This window comes from Pholcus phalangioides, unplaced genomic scaffold, assembly GCF_987345545.1.
Source record: "Pholcus phalangioides strain wild (caught in Gottingen) unplaced genomic scaffold, Ppha-v1.0 ptg000015l_1, whole genome shotgun sequence".
In the NCBI taxonomy this organism is placed as follows: domain Eukaryota; kingdom Metazoa; phylum Arthropoda; class Arachnida; order Araneae; family Pholcidae; genus Pholcus; species Pholcus phalangioides.
The window spans coordinates 28,967,252-28,985,154 of NW_028301608.1; the positions used below are offsets into that span (position 1 = coordinate 28,967,252).

Below are 17,903 nucleotides of genomic sequence, written 5' to 3' on the forward strand. Positions count from 1 at the left end.
CTTTTACTTTGGTGATATAATGCGTACAGAAGGCTCACTAGAAAAAAATGGCACTGCTTAGAACAGAAAAGGAAAGAGAGGAAGAGGCAGACCGAACACCAGATGGATAGAGGAGGTACTGCAAAGCACCGGAATGAAGCTAGCACAACTGAGGCATGCTGTGAATGACAGACTAGCTTGGAAAGCCATGATCTATAGAGTCACCAAGATTCGGAAGCGACTCGATGGTTCCTAACAATATGGAAAGAGGAAGAAATACTTACACCCTCTTTTCTAGCCCCGTTCACATGAGCAAATATTGCGGTAGCATTGGGAGTGCTAGCACCCGCTTGACGACTTTTTTCCTCCATAAGGATGGAAATGGGGAGCAGTCATTGGTGAATATTCTTGAAGCGGGTTTTAAACTCGCTTTTCTATTTCCCATGTGAATGAGAATTTTCGCCGTGCATACCACCTTCTTCATAATCTTGTGCTATTTTTTTCTATTGTAGATTAAAGAGAACCGTATTTTTGGCTCCTCATGTAAATGGGCGTTAAGGAATTAATTTCGAATAATTTTTTTTCTTATTGCTCTCTACATTATAAAAAAAAAAACTACTGACCGAATTTCATATTTATAGCTTCAGCGATTCCGGCTTGAAGATGATTTCCCTATGTAACCTTTGAATTTTCTTGTGCCTCCTGGAGGTTGAATTTTGAAAAATAATTTCTTAGCGAGTCTTACTTTACTGACCAAATTTCATATATCTACCTACAACAGTTTTGGTTCGGCGATGATGAATCTGTCAGTCAGGACATGTTATTTTATATGTATAGATAGTAACGTAAACTGTGATCGTAAAATAAGTAGACCTTTTCTGTAGAATTTTGCAGTTGGAACCATTAGTTGGATCGATACCGAAATTTGTGTGCATGCCATTGAACAAATGCGCTGAAAATTCATATAATATTTGAAAAATCGTTACTTTTAATTGAAAAATTGAAAAAGAACACAATAAATGGCGGAAAGAATCATTGTCCGTTTATGCTATTCTTTCCCAATTCAAGTATCTCAGAGAATTTGACACTTAGAAAAGCGATATTATTTTTTTTGTTGGCCTCAGATGAGACAGAGCAACAACTTTGTGGTTGGAAGTTACAGGATAAGGGGGATCGTATAAAAATTACATTTTTTAATTTTCTCACACACTCTTTCTTCATTCTCAAAACTGGTACAGGGTTATTTTTGAACTCGTTTTGATCATTTTGTTAAAATGGAACCATACCTCTAGGAAAAACGGTTAGTGAGTAAAGGCCGCATTAAGACTTACGGGACATCCTGCATAAACGTTATTGGCCTACGAGTTGCAGAGATACCACATATCTGGCCCTCGAACCGAAAAGGTTGTTAACCTCTAATTCTGATGAATGTAACTAACTTCGAGCATTTCATCGTGTCTTTCCCAGGCCATCTTGCTGCACAAAACCGTTTTCGGCAATCACATTAATGCGACTCGTTTGATTAACTCCTATATCATAATCAATGGAAGTGATTATGATGTAATGTCTTTCGATGTAATGTCTGCAATTAATCGACGGAATTTCCATGGACTGCGTCAAAACTAAAAGCAAGCAAAAAAAATGAAATTAAGGAAGATTAATAAATATAGTAGTGAATAAAAATGAACAAAATAAAAAACTCCATGTGATGTCGGATCGGTGATGCTGTTCATCGACTAACCCAGTCTTCTCATTCAGTGAGTAATTGGGCCAATCACTCACTCACGCGGACGGAAGAAAGAAAGAAAGCTCCCTTTTTCGCCCGAATTGTGTCGATACCCAATCAGCCTCGTCTGAACACATTACTGCCATCAACGACAACGACCCTGTACTTCGTTAACGTCCGAACCGAAATGATGATGGAAAAAAAAAATAGAAAAAAAAGTGTAATTTTTTTCTTTTTTTTTTGCTCTGGAAGAAATTAATTGCCATTTTCTAATTAAAAGCTGTTCGAAAAGTGTCCTTCCATTTCGTGATCTTCGAACTGATATCGCGGGGCCGCCTAATAGACTGGAGAAATCTCTTCTTTTCTGTTCTCTTTTACTTTTTATTCTAACATTTTTTTTCCTCTCCTTCCCGTGAACGGCTGTAAAAAATATCTTAGCAATTATTTTATCAGCAATACCTAATTAGAAATCGTGTTGTTTTAAACACGACTAATGATTATCATTAATTATATCGCCGCGATAAAAAAAAATTTATGAGTTATTTTTGAACTTCCCGTGTTGTCCTAGAAAAGCATGTTGAGACGTTAAATAACCCTTCAGCGACTTGTAGACACAATTTACAGTCCACAACAGGGATTGATGTTCTTTTCAGACCAAAGCCAGCTAATTAAGTACAATTGAATAAAAACTGGCTGTATGAAGAGATATTCATGTTTAGGACAGGAAAAATTCATCCCCCCCCATGTCCCCCCCCGAGGAACTCAAGTGGGGTCAGTCGTATTCCGGACGAGTGCTCCACCACTAAGCTATAAAAGCAAATAGAATATTCACTCCTCGGAGAGTGTATATATGCTTAATGGCTCCGTGCGATGGATGGTGGCAACATAATAGCTCTCAAATGACATCAAAACTATTAGATTGCGATATATACTTAGAGAAAGACGTTCTCTCCACTTGTTAATAAAATGCTTTAATAGCTTACTGGTAGAGCACTCATCCGATGTACGACCGTCCGAAGTTCGAATCCCAGCAGAGATGAATTTTTCTTTCCCAAACATAATTATCTCTTCATACAGCCAGTTGTTCGCATGTATTGAATTAACTTGTAGAGAGGACGTCCTTCTCTACACATAGCCAGCTAGGCATTATTGCTACCTCTCACTGATCAAAACATTGTATATGTTACGGTAAGTGTGATAAATCCGATTATTATGCATGATCGCCGACCATTTTGGTAAGTTCGATGTATTTCCCTGAATTTTATCACTTTTCAGTGGATTATACATAGGGATTAATACCCAAGTGTCGTTGGTATAAGCATGATAAACCGTACTAAATTCATCATATTTGGAAGTCCATTGTGCAAAATCGCCATTTTGCACTGGTAAATATGATAAATCGGTCCTATTGTCATAATAATATTGATTATTTAGATGATCATACTGGCGAGTCTGAACCAGATACGTGTATAATGAAATATGATTAATGAATTTTTCCAAACATCTTCGAAATAACGCCTATTTAACAAATTTTACAATGGTACTTCAATATAATGCTCTTACATTTTCCAAATTTTACGACCGTACCGTATTTGTAAGAATAAGGAATTTTCACGTGAGGATTTCGATATCCTGTAATATTATCAAGGAAATATGGTAAGGTACGAAATATAAATCGTGTATATATTACGCGGAACACTTCTGATGGGCAGCATTTGATCCGCGAGCCCAGCAGTGGTTCACTCCTGGTCCACAAGTACAGTATAGTGTTATCCGAAGAAATAATTTTGAAGGATAATTTCACTACTCTCCAAAATTTTAAGGGGTAATTTTGTGAAAAAGGGGAATTTTTTTCAAATGAAAACATAAGAAAAAAATTGCTCTATAAAAAAATTACCTAAAATGTGAAGGAGTAATTTCGCTCCTCAATGAAATTTCAGGAGTGAAATTGAATTTTGATCCACGATTCTAGATACGTATTGGCGAACACTGGTACAGTCGTGGTATATATACTTATTCACAACAACGACTACAGGATCCATGGTTGAGGTTCAATCCAGATCTGTCCCCGGGAAATCGACTCAATTTTTTGATGAATAAAATCCATGGTCAAGACCAAAGCTAGTCTCAGTAGAATGCATTCTCTCGATATCAGCATGCGTTTTCCCTTATTCTCCATTCACGCGAATACACGTGTAATTTTGAGTTTGCAAAAAAATTCCTCTCTTTTATCTGTGTGTAATATATCAAGATTTAACTGTTCTAGCTTTACATAAATATTCAACGAAGATAAACAACACTTATTCAATCAGTTTCATGCCCATTTGCAATAAAAATGTTCATGTAATCGTCCGTTTTTTTTAGTCCCATGTTCTAACTTTTAAAGTAAAAAGAAAGAGTAATTTGACGTTTTAAAAGACATTCAAATATTTTACGACCAATACACTCACAAAAAATTTCTTACACTATGTAAATGCTAATTACAGTCATTCTATAAATTCGTGCTTTCCAACTGCATCATTTAATGAACTGCGCTCATGGGTTTCTAGGATGTTCTGATATTTTGAAACAAACGTAAAAAAAGGTGGAACTTCGGTTAACGAACATAATTCGTTCCGTGCATGTGCTCGTAGTCCGAATCATTCGTATTTATTGAATCAAACTTCCCTATAGGAAATAATGGCAACTCGAATGTGAGATTCGTTCCACAATTATTCATACTCATAAAAATAACTTACTTACCTAATAACTGATAAAAATGGCATTTAATCAAAAAACTATTCGTGATCTGCTGGCTCACCGCAATCTTTTCTTTTTGTGTGACTTAAAAATGAACCTATCGAATCTCACTTGCTTTTGCTTCTTTTTTAGATAGGATTTCGCGGAAATGGGAAATCTCATTGTCGTTGGACAGATTCATTATTCGCACTGCCACAGCTTTATTTCAGTGGTTCTTTTCTACAAAATTTTACTCCAGTCCCAAGAATTGATCTTTCCCAATGACGTACTCTCTTTGACAATTGATACCTATAGTCCATGCACTAAACTCTAAAAATCATATTCAATAATATAATCAAGCCAGTTTTTCTTTCTGGTTAATCGCAATGCGAGTCCGTCACTCTGACCATTCGACCACCACAGTGGCTGGTCGTCGGAGAAAGTTATCCACAATTCCACAATGCGTGTGTTGGCAAAAAGAGAAGAACAATCGTTTCAGTGGTTACGTGAACTCTGAGTGAAACAAAGCTCAAAATGTTTGCTCGTAATACGAATCATCGCTTGTTAACCAAGTCTAAATTTGTTTGGAAAATTAACATTCTCGTTATGCAAATCGCTCGTTAACTGGAGTCCACTATATACGGTGGAACGGATTAAACTCTGCGGTAGGTTTTGTTCAACGCTATGAGAATGCCCGGGAAAATTTCAGGGTATACCACTGAATGGGTTAAATGAGTCACCCATTTTATAAACAAAAAAAAGTCAGAAAACCTTTCACAATATCGTATAATTTTGAAGTAAATAATGGCATGAATGAACCAAACATCTAATGTTATTTTACGAATTTATAGCTTCGTTTAAAACACCTATAAGTATCGGGAAGGAAACAAGCGAACGACACATTGCAACGAATGATGTCGCCTGATATCGATCGGTATAAAACAGCACAAGCGTAACAAGACCGAAGACATGGATGGGGCTTCGTGGCTCTTGTCGATCACAACATATATTCTTTCAGCTAGTTTATAACGTTGTTTGCTGTCCCTTCTTTCCTAGTGCTTATCTCCTCTGGAGAAAACAAATACCTTCTTCCTTCCCGACAATAGCGTAACATGAAAGTCATCACCGTCTCACTTCAAGTTTTCTTTCACCATTTTGCTGTCTTTCCTTATACAAAATCTGAGCCAACCGATTATTTCGGATTGTTTGTATGGTAACTACGAAACCATTAAAAGAAGAAATCTGTCGGTCGGAAGATCGATACTACTTGGTTAATGTCGCAAAGAAAGTAACATTACAACATGGTTGTGGCTTCTACACACTACATCGAACATCAAAAGAGCGATAATGAAAGTTGTTATCGATGGATACTGGAAATGTTGTTTATTGATTTACTGCATTTATTTTTTTTCGATACAGTTTTTGTGTTTTCTAGGATAACTAGATCATGTGAACAAGGAAAGGGAACCAAGGTGACATCTTCAAAAAAATTTGAAAAGCTTACCACTGATTCTACTCATTTAAATATGAAAAAAATGTAAAAAAAGTAGACGGAATTATTGTGGGTCGCTCAAAAAAAATTTTAATATAAACATTTTTATCGCCAATAGAGGCCAATAATGAATTTAAATATCCCGCAACCCTAGAGTGTGGTGGTGCGGCTTCATTCAAACAACTCACGATCAGGTACTGCACATACAAAGAGTGAGAGAGAGGAAAATAGTAATAATTGCTGTAGATTCTAGAACAGAGAAGCTGGAGGAAAGAAAGAAAAAGAAACTGAAAAATGAAATGTTTTTGTAGGTATTGCCAAGAAGCACGAGAGGTGATGAGTAGTCAAGTTTTATCATTTTTAATAGTTTTTTACAGCCTTACTAATTGTGTTATAAGATGAGATAAATATACTGCACTTGAATTTTTCATAATTTTTTGAGGACGACAATTTGAGACCATTTCCTTGTAAGATGAAACAAGGTTATCCGGCCAATTCTCATCAAATATACGTATCTAATTGTAGCATAATAAAAATCCACACCAAATATAGCTAGTTCACGCTTTTTTCTCCCAAATATTGTGCATTTATTATTACAACCAAAAAGTACGACAACATTGCATTCCGCTCATTTTCGGTTTTTGGGTCATGATAATTCTGACTAATTGGTCTTCAAGTCTGGCGTTTGAACTCAATGAAAAGTCACGGATGTTTGAAATCAGATGTCAGACCAGTTTTAATTGTGTGGGATTCGCAACCACATAAAGTACAGAGAGACAAAAAGTTTCAGGTTTTCACAACTATTTGAAATGCTAGCAAGAACCCTGGTTGGTTGTCCCTTAGTTATACTACTACCCTTATTTATGTTAGAAATCGGGGTTCGTCATAATGTTTAACTGCTTTACAAATACGGAAATGCAATATTTCCGCAAAACTCCAGAGTAATAAATTCAATCCATTCTCTGTGTTTTCTTTCCTCTCCTCTCACTATCGCGAAGCCTTATTGTAACGCTATCAACCAAAGTTGATTGTTTTCCTCCTCGTTTTTCCATACTCCTGTAACTTATCCCCCCACAAATGATGTATATTTCTTCTTTATCTTTTAATGTTCTTACTTAATTTTCTATGTGAAAATTAACATCATTCTTCTTTTTCAGAAAATTGCTACACCGCAAGTACAGTAACCGTAAGCAGAAAACAACAACCTGGTGCGTAAAAGAGGATTCTCAGCATAATTTTTGGTTCCCTGTTAAAGTTGGCTCAAATATAAAGCGTCGCTCCGGAAAGTTGGTTTTCCGGCATTACATCTCAATGGTCTTACCTACACCCAGCTAAACACTAAGACCAACCGTGGACCTACGGCACCTACAAGAACATTGCTCGTTCGACTGCTCAGTTCGACTACGCCTGAGCATGGACACACAAGCAAAGCGTTGGTGCTTCACTCTAAACAACCCGACGAGCACCCAGGGGTCTGGCTTCACGATTGCGAGATTTCCATATGCCAGGTAAAACAAGATGAGTCTGGAACTACTATATGAAGTAAAAAGCGAAATGTAACACATAGAGTGAAAGTGAAAAGAGAAATCTACTGTACAGTCTCTATTTACTTTTCCGTTATACTCTGTTTCCTTTTTTTCTATTTATCTCTTCCACACCCCCCACTCCCCCGCTTCTTCTTCATTTTTTTTAGTGTGTGGTTAAGCTAGGACAAGTTTACCAGATTTATCACCGATTCTCCAATATATATCATCCAAATTTGTTTCCGAAAGCTTGTACGTGAATGGGGTTAGTCTGTTTATTCCCGCAGCTTGATGCACTTTGAATTCCACTTCGACATTGGGATATTTTGTTGAAATTGCACCAAATAGGATTATTCGAAGAGAGTTTTAAAATACACCGTGACGGCATTTGAATAAAAATTTTGGATTGAAACGAAATTGTGTTATTTATTTTCATTAATCGCTTCGCTTACATGTTTCGACGAGTAATTCGGATGATTTGTATTTAACAAATGGGCGAAAAATATGGTAACCTCGTTCTAACCTAATCGCACGTTCGAGAAAGGTAAAGAAGTCGAAGGGGAAAAAAAACAAATCAAAAACAGTATAATACATAAGTGCAAATAAGAGAGATAAGCGAGTGTAGTTTCACACACGAAGTAGATTTTTCTTCTCACCCTCACCCCCCACACAACCAGTTCTCCTTTGCTTTTATACGTATATAGTAGAAGGATACATCATACGTGGGGGGGGGGGGGAGGGATGACACTAATAATTGTATAGAAATAAAAGGAGGGTAACACCCCCCCCCCCAGACAAAGAAGGAAGGTAAGAACAATTTCATAGGGTTACAACAAAGCCTGACGGTGATAAGAGAGGAAAGACAACAGGGAGAACTTTATTTTATTCCAAATGCGTCTTCTGGACGGAATACTACGTTCGTGATCGTAAAGTGGTTAAACATTAATATAAAAAGTCAATTACAAAATAATCACTTGCATGAAAATAACAGTGTAATATTGATAATATAAGTAAAAACCAGAGGTTCCCACGAGCTAATAAAATACACCATTTTCAAGAGTTCATTTCTAAACCAGAAATAGTTTATCGACAATTTTTTCAATGGCAGTTGCCAATCTCTGTGTAGGGTTGTCATCTGCAGGAGCAAAAATATACAGCATCTAGTTGCAAGGATAAAATATTATATAAAGCCAAATCATCGCTGTATTCAAATGAGGGTACAAATGGTTTGAGATGGCCATAAAATTTTTCCTTTCCCATTGGGTTCTCGAAATTTCCTATTATGTCATCCATATTCATCCCTTATTGATTTTCATATTCGTTCTGATCAAATGCTCTTATGTGTGACCGCTTTTTATTTAATTCAAAACAATTCTAAGCAAAAGTAAAAAAAAATCTAATAAATCCTGCATTGTTTGTCTTTTAAACATCATGTAACGCCTATGCAACATTAATGCGCAACTGAGCTCAACGTATTTTAATCGCAGTCGTTATACAGAGGCGAAACAACCTCTGCAAGTACCATCAACACTATAAGCAACATCTATATAGTCACGTGATTTTTCAAGCTCAAACCTCAGACGAAGTTGGATTGGGGGTGTATGGGGTTAGGAATCTTGACGTCAATCGTTAGGCTCACGCAAAGAACTTTGTGTCTGAGGAACGTGACGCCCCAGAAGAATTTCAACTCAACTCGAGTTGGTTCGTGGTCTTAAATCTTTAATTAGGTTCTTTGGAGCTAACAGAAAAGTAGAATTATAAAACGGCCATATTTTTTTCCGCTCCCTTAAATATTCCTCTCACATCACCGGCTCCAAACTAATCTAGAAGGTTTGAGTTTTAATAAATTTCATTTATTCATTTTACCCATTTCCCTTTCTTTCTTTTGCGCTTCCTTAATACCAAAAACGTGACGAAGTTTTTAATTTCCTTCTTACTGAAGCAAATTATCTCATCCATACGGGAGATTAGTTTCTGCACGTGAAACACTCGCCAGAAACATAAATTTCGAATTATGGCCGAGTGCGATTTCTCTACATTAATTTTTTTTTTCGTTCTTGTCTTCATTGAATCGAACAGTTAGTGGCTAATGGCTGATTAAAGGCCTAATTATGACAAAAGTGCCAGGAGGAAAATGTGGTTTTTATAGTCTCGTAAAACGACCAATACGGCGCACTGCTGAAAAATACATGTGTGTGTTCATTGTTACTTTCAAATGTGAGAGAAGCCGGTAGTACCGGTGTCGTACGCGGGGGCGGGGCAATGCTGACAAAAAATTGGAAAAAAATTATATTTCTGGGAAAAAAAATATCTGATGAAAATACCCTTACTTTAACCAATTTATGTTAATTTAAATGTGTTTTAAACGGTAGTGACTCCAGATATGTTGCGATAAAAAAAATTTCGGCACCCCGCCTCCAAACGTCGATCCTACTTAAACCCCTGGGTAGCACAACTTTCATAAATAACACAAAGTCGGTCCAGCTTAATCGGATAACGGATAAACGGATGCCCCGTCAAACCGAAAGACACCCAGGCCACATCGCCATATGGCAATATCCGGATGCCCCGCTTCAACGCAAAAGTTCTCCTGCACTAAAATTTTCCCACAGCGGTAATGTTCAAATTTTCCGTTTAATATCATAATTTCAACGATTTTTCCCCCGCTTAATCGAATATGACGCTGCACGCGCAAACCGTAAATATACATCAACCACTATATACACATAATGTTTTCATTGAATAAAACATTTGGAATTAATGGAAAATATGATACACTAAGATTCCGGAAAAAAACTACATTGAGATTAGGTAATGGCCTCCAAGTATTCAAATTGTCTTGAATGCGTACATTCAATTATTTTATTTTGGTTCTCTGTTGAGCCGATAGAGGAAACTGAATTTCTTAATAAAAAGGTGAAATCTCTTAGGAATTGCGATCATTTTGAAATGAAATATAACTTTTATTTCATTTTTTTTATGTCTGTCAATCCGAAGAGCTTCATTAATATTGATCCTTCATCAGTTTTCAATATACAAATTATACTACCGTTGTATAACGGCAATTAAATGGCTCCCAGAATCAGATACCCCGCTTCATCGGATGTTATGTGTTGGAATCGTTGATATCTGATAAAATGAGGCGGACTGTATGTAGCGATAGACCAGGAGTCTTCGACCTTCCAGTCATTCCTAACCTCGCCGGTCACCAAGTATATTTATTATCCTAAGATAGAATTCAGATTCAAATGTGCAGTGGTGTTTCAACGGCATGGTCAATGGGGCTCGCACTAGAACAGGGACCCCAAATAGTTGAAGACTTTTATATATCGTATTTAACCGACTGACGGTTTGAGGGTGTTGAGAAAATCTACTTGAAAAAGGTTCAGGTAATTGTCACAAAACCTCTTCGAAAAAAATCCAACCATTTTTCCTTCCCCCCGTACAAACAGCGGGATATCGGATTTAGTGTTGTGTGGTTTAAAATATTTGTTCCGCCCACTGTTGAATGCTTCTTTGTAGGAGAGGAAAAGAAAAGGTGTGTTCTCTCGTAAAAGAATTCAAACTAAGTACAATACTTGGCTTTTTTGTGGGCTCGTCTTTTTTCCCATTACTTTGCGAACGCATTTTTTACTTTTCAAGTAAAGATGTGGGCAAAATGGAAGTGATTACACGAGCGCTGATTTGAACAACTACCAAATTATTTTACTCAAAAATTTCAATAAACTTATCGTATTCCCTCGCATTGGCCGGCATACCGTAAAACACGAGGGGCACCAGCTTTTTGTATGTTGTGGTCTTGGCCACTTTCGGCATGCCGGAAAAAGTTAGGTTATAATAGGATCACAGCATGCATTCAGCTGAATCAGTAGATTTTCCGAATAAAGTTGATATATATGTGTATATTTTTCTAAATCACACTTCCTCATTTTCAAAAAAATCAGTTTTCTTTAAATATTAATTTGTCTCTTTCTTCCTCAGGAATAAATTGAATCTATGCATTATCTTGTGTTCATAAAACTTTGAAAAGAAAGAATTTTATTTACATAGTTCCTGAATTTTATAACTCTATGCCATCTGATATGAATTCAACTGTCAGCCTTCATTCATACACAGGGCCGCAACTATGGGGAGCAGACGGGTCTCGTACCCCGGGCGCTGAACCCGAGGGGGTGCAATTTTCATTCTGAAACCTTTCCTTTACCATTACAAAGGGGCGTAAAAATGCGCGCTTACCCGGTTGACCAAGCATCTAGTTGCGGCCCTGTTCATACAAATGTATAGAAGACTAATCAAATTTTACCTTCTTTCAATAACAGTACCGACACATTGAACAATATTTCTGATTCTCTCTGAAATATTTCATTTCCTTCTTCCTCCCATTCAATTATTCATTCTAATATTAAATATTCAACTGTTTGTTTTCAGTAACATCCAGTAAGAGCCAACATTGTTGGCTCCGTGGATATGTATAATCTATTTTCCTGATAAGAAATTAATAAAAAATAAAGATATTCAAGAATTTTCCAGAATCCGTGAATCGAATTTATCGGCATTCCGGAAAATACGGATATTTTCAGCATGATGGTCTGCCTCACTGTTTCCCGGCATGCCAGCTAATGTGTTGGGGAGTACGGTAATTATTTTACTAGGAAATTAGTTTTTACTCACTAATTGAATTCAATTGCTGTGGCCCGTTTTATATCCAGGAGCTGAACTGTTTTTGATCGTTAAATTTCTTCCTAAAAACATTATTGTGTAAATAAATGTTATGTTAGGTTGTTTGACCTCAAGACCTGAAATACCTTTCTATTATGTGGACAATGGTGCTATTGGAAGAGCCGTAGCCAGAAATTTCTTGTGGGTTGGGGGAAAGGAACTGACAGTGCAGTACTTAGTCAAGATTTCACAATATATAAATAAAATTCTGGCATTTAGGGGAATGACTGGCAGTGGGGGTGGAGCCAGAGGGTGCAGTGAGTGGTCGAGTACCTACAGTATTCTGTACCACTGATCTGAGCACCCCCAAAATTCATTCAGGGATCAATAGTTTCCATGTAAAGCTCAAGTCAAGCACCCACTGTTTCGTAACTCTTCCGACGTATCTAATGGCTGGGCCACCAGATCACTATCTTAGATGGGGAAAAAAAAGAAGTCAGTCAACCATTTGGATGTTTCGTTTGTACAATGAGCACACTTTTTATAAGAAGTGTGAGTAAATGACCAAAAGATACAATAAAAAAATTGTATTTTATTTTTAAATTTAAATATACTTTTTTTTCGTTCAATGTTGAGGCATTGTGCTTGATGAGCACGTACAAGCATATTCATGTCCTGCCACATAAGTGTGAGGAATTGATAGATGAGCTGCACATTTTTTTGCTTAATCATAAGCCATGGCTCAGCTTTTATAACACAATACTTTTTTACTGGGTTTTCACCCGTGGTCACTTAGTATATTCTAGAGCTACTGTGTCGTCGCGTGGACATCATTCTGGGATCTCATCACGAGCATCCAGGTTTGTACCTTACTGGCGGCAAAGTGGTGGTCTACCGAAGTTTGTTTTCTGTGGTTTTTCCACTTAATGAATGGTTACAGCAGCGGTTCTCATCCTTTTTGGGCTCGCCCTTTTCAGTATATAATTTCTATGGCGGAGCCCTGTTTCACTCGAGGAGCACTTTTTGCATATAATTTTTATGGTAGAACATTGTAGGCCTCTTATTTTTTATTTATCTATCAAAGTTACTGATTTGTTTTATTTTCGTCGAGTCACCGCGGAGCCCCTGGGAAGTGTACACGGAGCCCCAAGAGCTCCGCGGAGCACCGGTTGAGAATCGCTGGGTTACAGGTTTATCCTGCTTGAAAGTTCGAATTTACTCATGACCGGTCAACAATGTGATAACATGCTTATATTCATTTCCACTTCCAACTGTTTTTTTTTTTAAATTCTTACTATAACCTATAAAATTTAAAAAAAAAGCCACACACGAGTGCCTTTGCCTTATTTATTTTTTATAGCATTGCTCAACGAAGCGATGAACAATGATATAAAAATGTATATATTTGTATAAGTAATGGTACACTAGCTGAAAATCTCAACTAAGCAATGAAATGTTGCAGAGATTGAATACATGCGTGAATTTAGGTATTGCAAACGAGCCGCATTCTCGATTTCACTGAACATTATCATGGCATAGTTTGCAAAGCTAATAGAATTTCATACATGTTATGTACGTCTTACCACAAATGTGATGCGCATACGTTCCCATATGCTTTCTCTGTGTACGTTCTCCCAACTCTGGTTCACAAGTATGGGCTGATCCAGGCATAGTCCGGGAGGTATAATGTCTTCATGGGGCCTACATGATAAAATTCTGGCACACAATAATTTTCGAAAGTATGTAAATATGTAAGCTATTACTTCCATCGAAATACAGAACCCTCTTCCCGAATATCACTTTGCACGCGGGAGGGGGTGGGTTGGTGCGATCTTAGCATCACTGCCCAGCGTATAACCTTCACAAGAGAGAAGCTCGCTGGACTCTAGAGACATGACAGTCTTGACAAACACTATGACAGTCTTTGTTTATAAAATTTTCGCTTTCACTATAAATTTTTTCAAAAAGAAAATAGTTTGTATACTTAGAAATGGTTTAGTCTGTTGGGTGAGGTTAGGGGCCCAGGCAAAGGCGGGGGCCAAGAAAGCAAGGAGTGAGAAGAAAACATCGTCCAAAGAGGGTTACAGGGTGTAGGGTAAAGGAGTTAAGAAACACTGGTATCAATTATGCTCTGCGTAAATAAACATGATACTGTATTTTTTTTTTTTTTGATTTTCTGATGTAGGGCTTTCCAATCACATGGGATAATTGAGGTTCTGCCGTATCGTACTTGAGTAGTGATAAAGAGGTAAAGATAAACAAATGAAAAATAAAATTAAAAAATTTCGCCTATACTGTAAAAAAATTAAAATCACTGGGAAGCCAGGATGTCACAATTTCGGGGGGGGGGGGGTGGGTTAATACAATGTAATTTTTTTTCATGCCAAAATAAAAGTGAATGCCAGTACATATCCTACAATCAAGCGATAAGAATTTCTATAAAAAGATAAAGACGTGCCTTTTAGGTGGGGCATTTCTTGCTGAAGAGCAGCCTTTTTTATACTTTCTGAAAATTCCTCTTCGTTTACAAAAGGATTAAGGCTTCTTTGAACTGACTATTCGAGAGCTGCTTGTCAAACGTCTATCTGCTAAGTTAATTGAAAACTGTCCCCTCCCGCCGAAGAGGCAGAAGCCATTTTGTCGTTTTCAACGCCCAGCGCTGTTGCGAGTACAATGGTCATTTTGTGGAGAAAGGAGAGGGGCGTATGCTAAGCCAGCTTAGTGATTCCTTATGGGGGGAAAGCAAGGCAGTATATTTACGGCCAGGACCATTTGGAAGTCGAAAAGTTCACACGTAAAAATACGGCCTGGACCGTTTGGAAGGCATAAACTTCACACGTACATATACGTGCAGGACCGTCAGTCGGTTAAAGAATTATTTCTTTCGTTAATTTTAATTTCTATCGATTTAATGTATCAAAATACAGAGTGTTTCAAAAACCAGATTTGAAATGCGTATATTACGAAAATATTGAACATAGACACTTAAAATTAAATTTTGTATTACATGGATAATCATAAAGTTTTTTTTACAAACCAAATTAAAGGTGCTCAATATGTCGAACTTGGGATGCACGGCATATGTCTTTACGGTAGTCAAAATCGTCCTAAACTTTTGCGACAATGTTTGCATCCATTGCGAGTGGATATTTGTGGACTACATGCGAAACTCTGTCGGATGCGCTCCACATTTTTGTCTGACATGCTGGGACGGCCAGGGGATTTCCTTTTACACAGAAAACCCGTGTCTCGGAATTGTTTATACAAACCATCGCCTAATGCTCTGAGCGGTAGGAAGTTCAACACCACGGTATTGTCGACGAAAAGCACGGTGGACAGTTGTTACGGACTCGCACTTCGCGAAGCTCAAAACACAAAACAATTTCTGTTGTGCAGTCGCCACCTGGACAAATACTGAAGCTGCGGCCGGAAGAACAGTGTTAGCGCTATCTGTCGGCAGTTGCGTGAAACTTGAGATTTCCCTCTTTCTACCTATATATTATTCGATCAAACGGATTAAAAGCTGAATAGTTATGGTTTTTTTAAATCGGATGATTCCTTTTGACACACCATGTAATTTCTTTCACCAATGATGAAACAGTTTCTCATTGATGGATTCCTTTATATATTTATGTATTCTGGATTCACTTTAAATCATTCTCAAATTATTTTTTTCAGTTATTACGGAATAATTTTCCCATATATTCTTTGGAATTGTATTTTCCTTTATTCTTGAATTTATTTCATTTTCTAATTGTAATTATAATATTCATAATTGTTTCATAATAGTTTTCCTTCGAGGTAAACACTTCAAGAAAACAAGGACAAGAATTTTTTCGGTGCTCTCGGAGCAAAACAGCTCCTCCTGAATGAATTGATGTTGGTGGGCTTTAGTGTCATTTTCAGACTTCCCTTCAAATGAAATACAAAGTTCTATGAAATAACGAATACAAATCAGCAGTAACAATATACGGATCTCGATCCATGGGAAGATGCAATAGTTTGTCATGAATGCTAGAAATAAAAGCAACACAATTAGAGAACAATGAGTTCTGGAAGCACTACCATATTCCCAATGTAAAATGGATGAATACTAAAGAATGAGCACGTCCAGGGCGAAATATGTAATAAATGGGGGTTTTTCAACATATATTTCCTCCATGTTCTGGACTTTGATTCTAGGAATTTCTTGAAAAAAAAGTCATAAAAACGAAACAAGAGCGCCGAAAAATTTGTCATTATATCCGAAGTCGTTGCGTTTCCGATGACATTATAAGCGAGGTACATTAGCATCATTCTCTATGTGGTATCAGTCGCAGCCGTGATTTCATATCGTTATAGAGGTATCGTTACGAACTGAGGCCGTTATAACTGATTCTGCCTGTATATTGAATAAGATTTCTACGATTTCGTCGAACTCACTGAAATTTTGGTTTGCTTGCCACACACAGACCTTTATAGGATTGAAGTATTCAAAGTTTACATAATATTGTCATAAAATAGGGAATACAGTATTTGATAGGAAAATCATTCTCTCCAACATTGACGGGTCACAACCATTCATCCTTTTCCATGGTTTAACGTTTTCGTGTAAATGCTGCTGCATCACAAAACCGAAATCTTTCGTGAAATGCATGTCATAAAAAAAGGGAGAGCTTTAATGCTATTTTTCTCCAAACAGGGCGAGAGAGGAAAAGGACTTCTCGTGTTGACGCAGCGGCTTCAATATACATACATCATGTGTTCTGGTTATGCTAATCCAGTGACGAAACATCAGGGTCTTTCGGTTCACTTGGTTCTACTCTCGGTTATGCTTCATGCATGATTCATGTTGCGTCATGACCTCTCGTCTCCTAGGCTCTTCTATTCGGTGTTTCTTCTTACACCATGCATGCTAAGGGAAAAGATGTTATGCATTTTCGAATTCCATTCGTGGAGAGAGAGAGTCTCTTTGGATATCATATAGTTCAACGGAAATTTTTTTATGGCTAAACGTGATATTGAAAATCGAAATTTTCTTTTCTGCATTGCGTCATTGAATGACAAAAATCCCTTGTATCAGCATGTTCAGATCTCATCGGAATAGAGTGTTTCGACTCTTTTCAAAAGGACGTTTGTATCCAAAATGCTTTAGAAGAGAGTGCTTCTGCGAGAAACCGTTGTCGTTTAAGTTACTTTAAATGTGAATATCCAATAACTATAGCTATTTTGAGGCTAAACTGAATGAGGATTACTGCAGTATTCGGCCACAAAGAAAAGCATGCTGAACATGATGTACGGCAGGGGTGATCAACCTTTCAGGGAGTGCGGGCTACTTCATTTGTTTGAAAACGTGTCGCGGGCAGCTTAAGCGATCTGGAACAGCATATCTGGAAGTATGTCACGTTTCACTCAAGTGATATGTGAATATGTCGTGGATCAGTCGAGTGGTCTTGGATTGTGCCAAACGAGCAACTTAAATTATGTGGAAATGTGCCGTAGGCCACGTAAGTACTCTGGAACTGTGGCGCGGTAAACTTGAGTGACCTAAAACTGCGTCACGAGTAACTTCAGTGATTCAAAACTGTGCCTTAAGTAACTTAAATGATTGGGAACTTGAGTACATGCCAATTAAGTGATGTGGAACTGTGTCACGGCTCAGTCGCGTAAATAAGCCATTTCACGGCTTATTGTTCCGTTATAACCATACCAAACATTTTCGACACCAAGTTGACGCATTTTGGCTTGTTGCTTTCCTCACTCCTTGTATCAAAAAAAAAAGATATAAAATTCATAGACATTAACCATTCCAATTTATAACTAAACG

General features: G+C 37.3%; 1 protein-coding gene across 2 annotated transcripts in view; it reads right to left on the bottom strand.

The window, feature by feature from the left end:
• The window catches only part of LOC149075772 (nephrin-like), a 182,660-nt gene that overhangs the window by 109,795 nt on the left and 54,962 nt on the right, over positions 1-17,903 (bottom strand). The gene's annotated exons all lie outside the window — the stretch shown is intronic.